Source organism: Marmota monax, unplaced genomic scaffold, assembly GCF_021218885.2.
Source record: "Marmota monax isolate L192 unplaced genomic scaffold, Marmota_monax_Labrador192_F-V1.1 WCK01_AAM20220418_F8-fsc00049, whole genome shotgun sequence".
NCBI lineage: Eukaryota > Metazoa > Chordata > Mammalia > Rodentia > Sciuridae > Marmota > Marmota monax.
In genome coordinates this window covers 10,818,703-10,831,582 of record NW_026694221.1, presented here as the reverse complement: position 1 = coordinate 10,831,582, position 12,880 = coordinate 10,818,703, and positions in this window count along the sequence as shown.

Sequence of the window (12,880 nt, the reverse complement as noted above, 5' to 3'; positions counted from 1 at the left end):
TGTCCCTTTTATAGCAGCATGTAGGAAAGGAAATTCCATAATGTATTTTTTTATGTTTTCATAAAGATAGAATCAAACTGGGGAATTTCCTACCATTAACACCACTTAAATGAAAAAGTTAAAGCAGTTCCTTCTCTTGACATTTTCCAACTTACCCTTAATAATTATTTTGTGTGGATTTTGATAAAAAAACATATAAAGCTACCTTAATTGAGCTTTTAAAATGCAGATCTTTAAAGACCCTACACTCTGAAATTTCATTTAAATAAAAACTTTCCTTTCATGAGGCAGATGCTAAAATGTGTACCGTTGAGATTTCAGACATTCAATGAAATTGATAAAATTTAAATAAAAGTTTTCATTTTGGTAACAGTAATGGATGCTCAATGAAGATACATTAGCACTCAGAAATTCCTGCTTCAGGTCATAAAGAACTCGTATGTGGTGGCCCTCTTTTGAATTATAATACTGTGGACATTTGATGATTATTCATTAACTTGTATATCATAATATTTCATTTCTAGACCTTGAGTACATAACTGAAATAATATGTTGGCGTTTCATTATTAGTAATAAAAATCTATAGTTATTCACTATTGCAGACTTTAAAGAAAATTTATTAGTATGTCTCTCTAAATTGATGGAATTCATAAATACAGTTTACATAAGTATCATTTTTAAAGCTGTGAATATTTTAATACAGTGTTGCCTACTCTTTTTTAATCATCTGATTTAGAAGAAATGTCTTTTTTTTTTTCAAGGATTAAATAACTGAGCTGTGAAATTAGTTGTTGTTTGCTATATATACATCAAATGAAAATAGAATAGGAGGGGGCAAAGTAAAGGAACTCTTCCTTGTAACTCCAGTCAGCCAATTTCCTGGGAAATGCTTAGTGAAAAACAATAAATTAAAATGAATGGAAGGAAATGCCTTTTATGCAACTCATAATTAACCCTTGGAACCCTGCCATAATATTTTATGGAGGCAAATAACTTAGCAAGACTCAACAAGAAATTGGATACTATATCTGAATAAGAATGTCACTTGCAGTTAATCTTCCTCTAGTGAAAGTTATAGAGGTTATCAATGATTATGCTTATATTATAAGTGATCACAAATGAATGTCAGAGAAATAATTTTCCTGATATATAGCATCGGAAGCTGAGTTAAATGTTTTGGAAGTTGGTGGATCATGGTCTCACTAAAGTTTTAATTCTCACAAATTTGATTTTTCCAAAGTATATAATAGTATTATAAAGAATATACCAGATTAACCATTTTATATACAATATATATTCTTTCTGGATGCAAGCATTAGATTGAAAGATTCTTTGAATTGCTTTCAATGTTGAATTTAGTGTTCACCATGTCACCATGTCAGACATTAAATAGGCCATGGAGAAGTCATCTTTGCTTTGCTAGATGGTTATTATGGTGGAAATGTGTGCACTATTTCTTCTCAGAAGATGAAACTGCTATGAAAAAAATGACTAAGCATGCAAGAACTCTACAAAATAAAGTATTTTATAATTTTCAAGGATTAAATGTAATCTGAACTTAGAAAATTTTAAGATAAGACATACCTTTGAAAGGTGGTTCTGAGGAAAATCTGAGCATTTTTCATTATTCAAAGACAAACACGGATCTTTGACTGATGAATTTTTCCTGGCATTCATTAGTTTGATCTACTGGTATTGACTGTTGTTTTGAGTATTATACAATTGATTTTAGTATGCATCTTTCATGTTATTTTACTCATACTAGTAGAAGAAAGGGAAGGTGGAGGGGTTAGGAAAAATCAAACTTAGCAGATTTTGCCCAAGTGAGAAACTATCAGATTGTAAAATGAGGCAGATGCTAACATGTGTACTGTATATTATCTTGATCATGTATATTATCTTGGTCATTTGTTTTCTATTTAAAAATAAAGTTAAATAGTTAAAAATGAAGCTTATTTTTATTTATTATCTTTAAAGAAACTGTGCAAAGCAATGTTTTATCAGAATAAATTTGATAGCCCAGATTCGCCCACCCTGGCCTGCACAGGACCCAGGCTCACAGTAGGCCCCAGACTATCCTGCCATTGGCCAACACCCACCAGAGCCCAGCCTCCAGCACAGGACCACCCTTCAGACCAGCATACTACAGGGGGAGGTCAGGGCTGGCCCAGATCCACCCATACCAACTTGTGAGGGACCCAGGTTCAGGGTAGGACTGGGTTTGTCCTCCCCCCACGTGGAAGCCTAAGTGTAACCCATTTCCTAGTTGGGACATAGCTGTCATGGCCATAGCCTTCCCTACACACTAGCCCCTACCTTTTTGACAACAGACAAGGCCTAGAAGCAGCTGCATCTCAAAGCAGGGATCCCAAAGAGAGTTTGAGGCCCACCCTTTCAGCCTCATCACTGTAAGACATGCTTCTTGGGGCACTTCAACTATCATCCCAAGTTATCTTGGCTATTGCTGCCACAACCTTTAGTTGCAGTAGCATACTTTGAGGGACACCAGCAGGTTCTGGAAGCCCAACATCAAGGTGAGGTACAGACGCATGATACTATAAGAATATAAGGTTGAAGTTGTAATATCTCAGATCCACACTGCATGAAAGGAAGACACATAGACAACATGAAAAAACAAAGGAGGAAAGTGCCCCAAACAAACCAGGATACTATAATAACAGAACCCATGGACAGCAAAGTCGATGGAATGTAAGAGAAGAAGTTCAGAAGATTCATAATTAAAATGATCTGTGAATTAAAGAATGATCTAAATGGGCAAATACAGGCAAAAATTGATCACCCCAAAAAAGAGAGCAGATATAGGTAGCAAAAGCTTACTTCCAGAAAGAGATAGAGGTCTGGGATTGTGGCTCAGCATTAGAGTGCTCTCATAGCACTTGTAAGGCCCTGGGGTTTGATCCTCAGCAACACATATAAATAAATAAAATAAATGTATTTTTTTTTAAAAAAAGAAAGAGACTCTGGAAAAAAAATAAAATAAAAACAGTCAGAAATCCTTGAAATGAAGAATACAATAAACCAACTAAAAAACTCAATAGAAAGCATAACAAACAGACTAGATCACTTGGAAGAAAGAACATCCTATAATGAAGACAAACTATATAATCTGTAAAATAAAACTGATCACACAGTGAAGATAGTAAGAAACCATGAACAGAACATCCAAGAATTATGGGACACTATCAAAAGACCAAATCTAAGAGTTATTGGGACAGAAGAAGGCATAGAGTTTCCAACCAAAGGAACACACAATCTCCTCAATGAGATAATATCAGAAAATTTCCCAAGCATTAAGAACGAGTTGGAAAACCAAATACGGGAGGCTTACAGAACATCAAATGTATAAAATTACAACAGATATACATAAAGGCACATCATAATAAAAAATGCCTTGCATACAGAATAAGGATAGAATATTAAAAGCCTCAAGAGAGAGGAATCAGATCACATATAAGGGAAGACCAATTCATATCTCAGCAGATTTTTTAACCCAGACCCATACAGCCAAGAGATCATGAAACAATATATACTAAGCTCTGAAAAAAAAATGGATGCCAACCAAGAATCTTATATCCAGTAAAACTAAGCTTTAGATTTGATGATGAAATAAAAACCTTCCATGATAAACAAAAGTTAAAAGTTAAAAGAATTTACAACTAGAAAGCCTGCACTGCAGAACATCCTCAGCAAAATATTACATGAAGAGCAAATGAAAAGCAATGATGAAAATCAACAGAGGGAGGTATTATACTTAAGGAAAAAAAAAAATATATATATATATATAAATTTATATATATATAAAATAAAAATAGGAAAGAAAGAAGTCAAATTATTACTGTTAGTAGATGATATGATTCTATTGTTAGAAGATCCAAAAAGCTCTATCAAAGACTGCTAGACCTGATAAACAAATTCAGCAAAGTAGCAGGTTACAAAAATCAATAGTTTTCTTATATACCCAAAATGAAAGTTTAGTCTTCTATCCTGATCATAACTACATATATCCACCTTGTGGATAAATACATTGTTATGGATTTTTTCTAGTTAACCTTGAAATACTGTACTGATACATTTGGAATACTCTAGTGCATATATAAGATGAATGTGTTGTTATAGAAACTATCAACAGACACATTTTTCTTCATTATAAATTTTCATTTAGAAACAACCTACCATTTTTCCCAGGTAGGAGAGAAATAATTGGCAATTTGGGGGACTCATCATGTTTGAGTATTACTGAAAAGATATACTTAATTAAATCACTGTGATGATCTGAAATTTTTCATGTACACTTAGAAAATTTCCTTTTATTAGCTATATTTCTTTATCAGCACTTAGAAATTACATCAGTAAGTGGAGATTTTACTTAAAGAAGAAAAGAATCGGATAACACACCTCTTTATATCGCTTAGGATCAAGTTTATGAAAGTTGCTGATTGGTAAAGCATTCCAGAAAAGGAACAAAACAGTGAGACAGAAAATGGGGGAACTTTGACTATTATGAGCCAGGAAATTTGCTTAGTATTCTATATTCACATGTGTTTGTATATTCAACTTTCACATATGATCTGTTGAAGGTTACTTTCATTTACTTTATCTGTAAAATTGATATTATAAAGTACCTGTTGAGTTATGTAGAAAGAAGTTTTCTGACATAGGCAGAAAAATCCGTTTTTCCTCAGTAAGGTGTCCAGGATATCATTTGGTGGTTCAGTGTACATTTTCTGATATTATATTTCCTGGATTACTAAATCACAGTTTTGTCCTTCACCATCTATATGACCTTAGGAAAAATACTTAATGAGATAATGTATGTAAAACACTAAGCATATTTCCCTAGTCATCAGATTCTAAATTCTTATCAAATTGACTTACTCATTTGTAAGTGCTCAAATATATCATTTCTCTAATCCTATGCTTAAAACAATGTTATGATAATTACCAGTAATGGAACTTAATCAGGAGCAGTGTTTTATTTTCTACTTTCACTTTTATATTTTTAATATGAAATATTTCAAGACAAATGGAAAATATGAAATATAATATGATTAAATCTTAAGCAAACAATTTCAGTATCCAGTGACTTATAGTTAAGTGACATGTCTTCTTTTGAATAATTCATAAGACATTTATAATTGTTTGGTTCCAGTTGCTGAAGCATTCTTTATACCCATTTTCTATACAGACACATTTACACTTTGTCCCATTTCCCCTCTGTTGCTTCCTGAAATATACCACCATTGTAAATCTTGTGTGGATCTTTTCCTTTTATGATCTGAAATTTATGCTATTTGCAAATATTCAGAAAATAATGTAATGGAATTATTTTTGTGCTTTAAAACTTTGAATAAATGGTAATACATCACTGGTATAATATTCTCAAAATTGCTTTTGCCTTCTATGCTGTACTGTGAGATTTATTTATGGTGCATTATAAAGATATAGTTTTTTATTTTAATAGTTCTAGAATATAACCTGTATAACTACATTCATTTCCCCACTGATAACACTAGGGTACCGTCCATTTTTTTCTCTGTTACAAAGCAGAAATATAGTCATGTATAGTCTTATTGATATCTAACTGTGCAAAAGTGTGAGAGTTTCTCAAGGAATATGGTTAGAAGTAGGATTGTTGGATAACTTTGATTATTTTTCTATGGATGATATAACAAATCTCCACAAATTTAATGGCTTAAAACAACAAATATTTATTATCTTAGACCACAAGTATGTACAGGTCATATGAGCTAATTCAGTGTATTTCAGAGCTTCATTTCTTTCTGGAGATTATAGAGAAGAATGTGTTTCCTTTTCTTCCTCTAATCTAGAGTCTGCCTGTGTCCCTTGGTTTATGAACTTAGTTCTCTTTCTTCCAAAGCAGGAGTAAAGGGTAGAGCCCTACTCACATTTGTCCCTCTGACTTCTGCCATAATCACATCTCCCAAGACCACAACTGGGTTAGGTTATTTGTTTTAAGAATTCTTAGTATGACATTGGGCACAGCTAGATTGTCCAGAATAATTTTTCTATTTTAAGATCATCTGTTTAACAATATTGATCCCACCTTAATCCCTCTTTACTATGTAGCTAGCATATTCAAGGTTCTGAGGATTAGGACATTAACATCTTTGAGGGATTCATTAATTCTACCTATCCTGAAAACTTTACCCAGAATTGACTAATTGCTTTTTAAAATGTGTATTCCTACAAGTAGTAGATGAGATTTCCCTTTTCTTTGTATCTGGTCAACGTTGTTGAATGTTTATATTTTTGTCAATATCAAGTTTCCCATTGTTGATTTAATTTTTAACTTCTCAGTGACTATTGAAAATCACCTATGTTCATTTATTATTTCATTTTTATCTTTTGAGTATTTATATCCATTATTCTTTTGCTAGCTGCATTGCTTTTGGTTTTCATATTAAATCTCAGTTATTTATATATATTTTTATATTGGTTTGGGTAGGTTAAATGGAGTTTCCTAGAATGTGGCCTTATTTTAAAATACATCGACTTGATTTTTGTATGAGAATTAAAATTTTAATGGAACAGAATTTAAAACTCTTTTCTTGTTTGTATTTTTGTGTGTGTCTCATTTAGGAAGTCATTTCTAATCTGAGGTTAAAAGGTCCTGCATCATATTTCTTTTATACTTCTAAAATTTTTCCTTAGCACATTTAATTCTTTGATCCACCTGGAGTTTTGAATGTGAATGAGGCAGAGTTTATCTTATTTTTCATATGGATAACAATTGTTTCAATTCATATGAATCTCCCATCTTTTCACCCTCCTTTCTTCCTATAAAAGCTTGTCATTGCAACTTGTGGGTCTCTTCATTTTCATTTAAAATACAGTCCTCTTTCTGTAGTTCTTTATCTGCAGTTCATAGTACAAGCTGTGTTACAAACCTTTAATGATGAGTGATCTGATATATCTTAACCTGAGTGCAGAGTATGTTGGAAAACTAGATTTGCTCTAATAATAAATGATTCTTTTTGTTTTGTTTGTTTTGTAATGATGTTTTATGATATATTGTGTCTGCTTATCAGTTGCCCTTCTGCTCTGTCTTTTCATTTCTTACTCCAGGTTAAGGAAGGAATAGCTCTCATATGGTATTGCAATTTGAATGGCAGAGGAAAAAGAGTAAGACAGTTGGCAGAATCACATGATGGCTCTCAAAGCCTCTGAGTGGATGAGGACCACTCACTTCTATTTGACAAAAGAAGTCACATGACTAAATAGTAGGTTAATTCGACTGTAAAATATATCCTTCCAATAGGGGATGAAGCATCCCACATCATAAAGAGCAAAAAATGTATTATTCTTTTTCAAGATGGGAGAATGAATATTTGGGAAAATATAATTTACCCAAATAAATTTCATTTTTAGATACCTGCATATTTAATATATTATACATTAAATGTACTAAATTGGTAATCTACACAGGCCAGGAGAGGAATTTTCAACAAATGCAGTAACAAATACATTTAAGATTTGGAACAAGTCTTTAAGGAGACATGAAGATTATACTTAGAAACTTGAATACAGCTAAATTGGAATTTAAAACAAAAAAAGACATTTTCTAAAAATAAAGAATGTTGAGTCTATGTACTAAAGGAGCTCAGAGAAGGCCAATCCATATGAGTAAAGGAAAAATGATAGTCTTTTTATAAAGTAGGAATTGATTGAACCTATTATTAATGTTGTTTTAATAAAGCATACAGTTTAGCACTAAAGGTATAACATGTTCGAATTATCCTTTTTTTCAGAGGGAGGTTTACTGGGAATTGAACTGAGAGGCACTCAACCACTGAGTCATATCCCCAGCCCTATTTTGTATTTTATTTAGAGACAAGATCTTCCTGAGTTGCTTAATGCCTGGTTTTTGCCGAGGCTGGCTTTAAACTCACAATCATCCTGCCTCAGCCTCCAGAGAGGGCGGGATTACAGGCTTATGCCACCATGCCTGGCATCCATTTTTTATTTATTCTGAATTTATTTTCATAGTTCATAGCACAGATTGCTAGTCCTTAGATATTCACCTACTGTTCTAAAAATATTGAACTTTAAGTGTAATTTTCCCTAAGTGGTCAGTGCTCTTTAATTCTTGCCTATGTTCTTCTTATTCCCTGGACTTTCCTTCATCTTTCATTCTGCCAACAGGTCATCACTCCATCGTCTCTGCTTCACTCACCTTTGTACATATTTTTGTCATAGAATTTATCATTAAAGATTTTCTTTGTTTCTGTAATTCGATATCATCAACTACTATTGCATGTAAGATTCTTGCATATAGGGCAGTCTCATAAAATATGATTAGTGAATTAATTGTGTACTTCAGTTTTTTTTTTCTTTAACTTTCCTCTGATTGTACTGGTAAGACTTACCCCATCATTCAATTCAGCAGTTTTCAGTGGCAATATCATGCCTTTCAGGCATGTGTATCAGAGAGGAATGAGCACGGAGTCATAAACTGTTCTTAACTAATTATAGGTCAAGTGGGTATTTTAGCTTTATTCTTATGGAACAAGAATGTAATCAAACCCCTTAATTAGAGGTGATTACAGAAAAATTAAGTGATTTCCACTTATTCTTCTCATTGCTGTGAAAATAATTTGTTATTACAATGACTTATAAACATGAACAATACAACTGATCACTTGGCAAATGATAAAGAAAATACCCCTACAAATGTGTTGAAACCTATATTCCTTAATTATGTAACATAAATTGGAATAATATTTCCTGTGCTATTTCCTAGAACATGGACTTAGACCCTATTTTTGCTATGAAGATGACTTACAAAATTGTTTTCATAATCTGCAAGTGAGCCAAATTTCATATTAGAGAGATACACAAAAATAACAATGAAAGGGATTCTATAATTCCTGGTAGAAAAGAGTGCAATATCAAGAGTACAAATTCAATGTAGAATCATAAAATACCATCCAAGTTATTTGACAAAGCAAGGTAAAAGACAGCAATGTCTCTGATTTTTTTTTCCTATTTGACTAATTTATTTCAGGTATTCTCTTTAACATGTTCAATAAAAATGTTATTTAGCTGATTTGATATATAATATTGAGGACCGATTCTTAGAAATCAAATAACTGAATGAATATCTGATTTAAGAGATGCATAGCTTAGGATATTATATCTTTGGACATTTGTACATTTAGCATTGAGGAATTTAGATGAAATTATATATATTTTTTGTCAAGTGAGAAAATATATTTATATAAAATATAGTTATATGTACTAAATATATATTTATACACATACATATTTTCTTGTCATGGTTGGGATGCTTGAAAATGAAATGGAAGCAATTATATCCAAGGAGGAAAAGCAGACCAGAGGTAGTAAGGAAATGACAACATAAGTGTTGGATGTGTTACACCATATAAACAGACAAAAAGTAGTAAAACTCCTCTTCTGTCTGATGTAAATTGTTTCTATAGTCCTAGAATTTACAGAAATCTTATGGACACTTTTGATGTTAGTTTTTCTATCTGTTCCTCTTTCTCTTCTCTTTACCCAGCAACAGGACAATTATTTGTTCACAATAATAGCAGCATTACCACTTTCCTGAGTCCCATTTTCTTTAGGGCTTTGTAAACAGGCCCAGATGACACATGCACACTCAGTGAGATTTATGACAAAATATAAGCTTTGAGGATCTGAATTTTATGTGGACATTTGGATATCCGTTCTCTTCTCCAGGGGGAGGCAATATCTAACTCTGTTAAGGTGACTTACTATGCAAGCATTCTTGAAAAGATATCCAGAACAAATGGCAGTCAGTGCCTTGCTCACAACACCAATGGAAATCTGATAACGACCCCCACCTCCCACACCTACTCCTGCCTAAAAATTTGTTGTCTCCTAACACTAGTGGACCACAACCATTCCATATTACAAGACTTAGTATTACACTTAGGATAGAGCAAAAACAATCTTAGCTGGAACTTTTTATGATTTTAGACTCAATGCTACTATTCTTTGGAAACATAAGGAACATTACCTTTGAATCTCCTTTGCATATCCTTTATCAGAATGAACAATTGTAACCTGGTCTGAATATCAAGTATAATGCTCAGAAAATTATCCACATATAGATCATCAATAATTGTACTAAAATGTGTACTTCAAAGTAGTTAAAGCTAGAGAAAATGAAAGTAAATTGGTAAATCCAATTTCAGTTTCAAATGAATCAGTTCCTGGGTTGTTTTGTGATTCAGTAAGAAAGACTTTTTTGTTTTATTTATTTATTTGTTTGTTTGTTTGTTTATTTATTTGGGGTGGGTATTGGGGACTGAATCTAGATGTCTTTACTACTGGGTTACACCCCTAGCCCATTTTATTTATTTTTTTTATTTTAAGACAGGATCTCACTAAGTTGCTAAGACTGGCTTCAGAATTGTGATCCTCTTGTCTCAGCTTTCTGCACCAGTGGTATTACAGGTTGCACCAATGTATCTGGCAGTTTGTTTCAAATGAAATATTCACTGGTGTGAAATGCTAGGTTTATAGCAACCAAACATACTTTATTGAAAATTATTAGGCTTTTTCTCCATATTAACTTGACACTGTTTTAAAATATATTCATTACTTTTTAATGTGTATACAGAATTATTTCATAGTTTTCTTGATGATACTTCTATGGAATTAGTCACTCTGTATTATTTTGGGGTTTTTCCATTTTATGAATGATATTGAGAATGGCATTATTACTAGATACACAAGTGAATCTGAAAATACGAAATCTGACCTTTATCTCTAATGTGATCAGTGTGGGCTGCCATCCTTCATAGTGTGACATAACAGCTGTTTTGATAACTGAGTACAATCAATCATCTGCACTTTCTTGATTTAGCAGAGCTGAATTGCTTTGAATGCTTTCTCTCAGAGAAATTTACTTTGAGAACTGGTGGGGAATGTTTGCCTTACATTTGAGGGTATCTGATAATATTGTTAATAAATCTGAATGACAATGTATTTATAAACCTCATTTAAATAAAAATAGCCTTAAACTATGTATGAGCTCAAATTAAATTTTAGTGAATTAGATATTAGAATCTTAGATGTCCTAGGGACTAAATTTTAAACAAGAAAATCTAATGTATTTTACATACCTTTTATGTTCCCATATTAATCTTAGCAAACTCATATTAAAGCTAAATAACAGTAGAATACAAAGTTTCCCAACACTTCAAATTATAGCCATGGTAGAAATATAGAATTTAAAAATGTTATTTTATTTATCTTTACTTTGATAATTGTGGGGAGGGATGTTTTAAAGTATGGAAGTCTTCAGAGATCATTATGTTCATGCCCATTTTCTTATGAATTTGAAAACTAAGGAACAGAGATATTGGCACTACTAACATATGTGGCAGAACTGGTGTAGAGCCTTTGGTCAGTAACTGGTCAGAAAAAAAGGATGTGTGTCAAGGCTGAAGCCAAGAAAAAGAGAGTGAAAGCCTTTAAGCTCTCCTCAGGGCCAAACATATACATATCTTGTATTTCCCATTAGGTAGGGTTTTAAAAGACTTATCTGTCTAAACATGAAATCTATTGGCTTATTTATGACTGTTGGTATCTCAGATCCTAGGGATGTTCTTATGATACATTAAGTTTACAAATTTGTGGTAGCCCATAACAGTTCATATTATCTTGATTTTTTGCTATGGTATTTAACCTGTTTATCAGAACTAAGAAGGCTTTAAAAATTCCAAGCAAGGAAATTCTTTTAAATGTTGAATAGGGATATTTTAGCCGATGTCCTTTTTCTTCCACTCAGCAATTTTTCTTGTAACAAAAAGATACATTTAAAATCATTTCTTTGACCTTAAGACTACTCAAAGCACGATGGCAACTGATCAATACTTTTATGTTGTTATAATGATGTTGATGTTTCTTCAGCTGAAAGGCCAATTATTTAGCCACTCTCTTCATCACAAGGCAAGATGTCTCCTAGCTCAGCTGAAATAGTTCATTATTTCTTCATATATCTATACTCCTGACATCTTGTTTGCCATTATTTTGACCTGCAAAGCCCCATGGATCTGCACAGGAAAAAGTACTAACAAGTGGATTCACATACATATTCCATGCCATTGATATGAATAAAAGCTACTACTCTGGTTAGTCAAGATTAATAAAACTGGAAATAGGGTAAAATGATGAATTGCCATGATATTATACATGTATAGGCTGTACATATACAAGTACACTTGACAATACTTAATGTCTTCATTTTTATTGTTGTTTTTTATTTTGGTTTATCCATTTATTTATTTCCCCAACACATAATTTTAGAATGTAGATCCTATCTTGTACTACATTTTTATCCCTTTAAAACTCTGTCCCAATATTGTATCCATGTACCATGAACATTTAATAAATTATGTAGATCTTTATTTTAAAACACATTAGTCACTGTTGCTCTCAAAAGACATTTGGACAAACTGAATTTTATACTTTGCCAAACCACTGAGGAACAAGTTTTGCATTTGGCTTTGGCAACTAATAAGTACCTGATTTAGGCTACACTTAATGTTATTCTCTTCTGTCTTCATCCTACTGTACTTCAGGAAATTACTCAATTTATCATTCTTTTTCATAAAGAAATAAGTATATTTAACTAGAACTAAGACTTTTTTTTCAAGAAAATAAACCCCTCTGTCACCCAGAACCTCTACTTGACTCACAGTTTAGCTTCTGTTTTAAAACAGTACTGTGGATTCTAAATGAGGCCAAAAGAACTTTCTCAAGATTCCTCACTGATATTCATAAATGATTGGTTTACTCATTAGCAATTATATCTCAGTTCACTGCTTACCACTTATCCCACTTA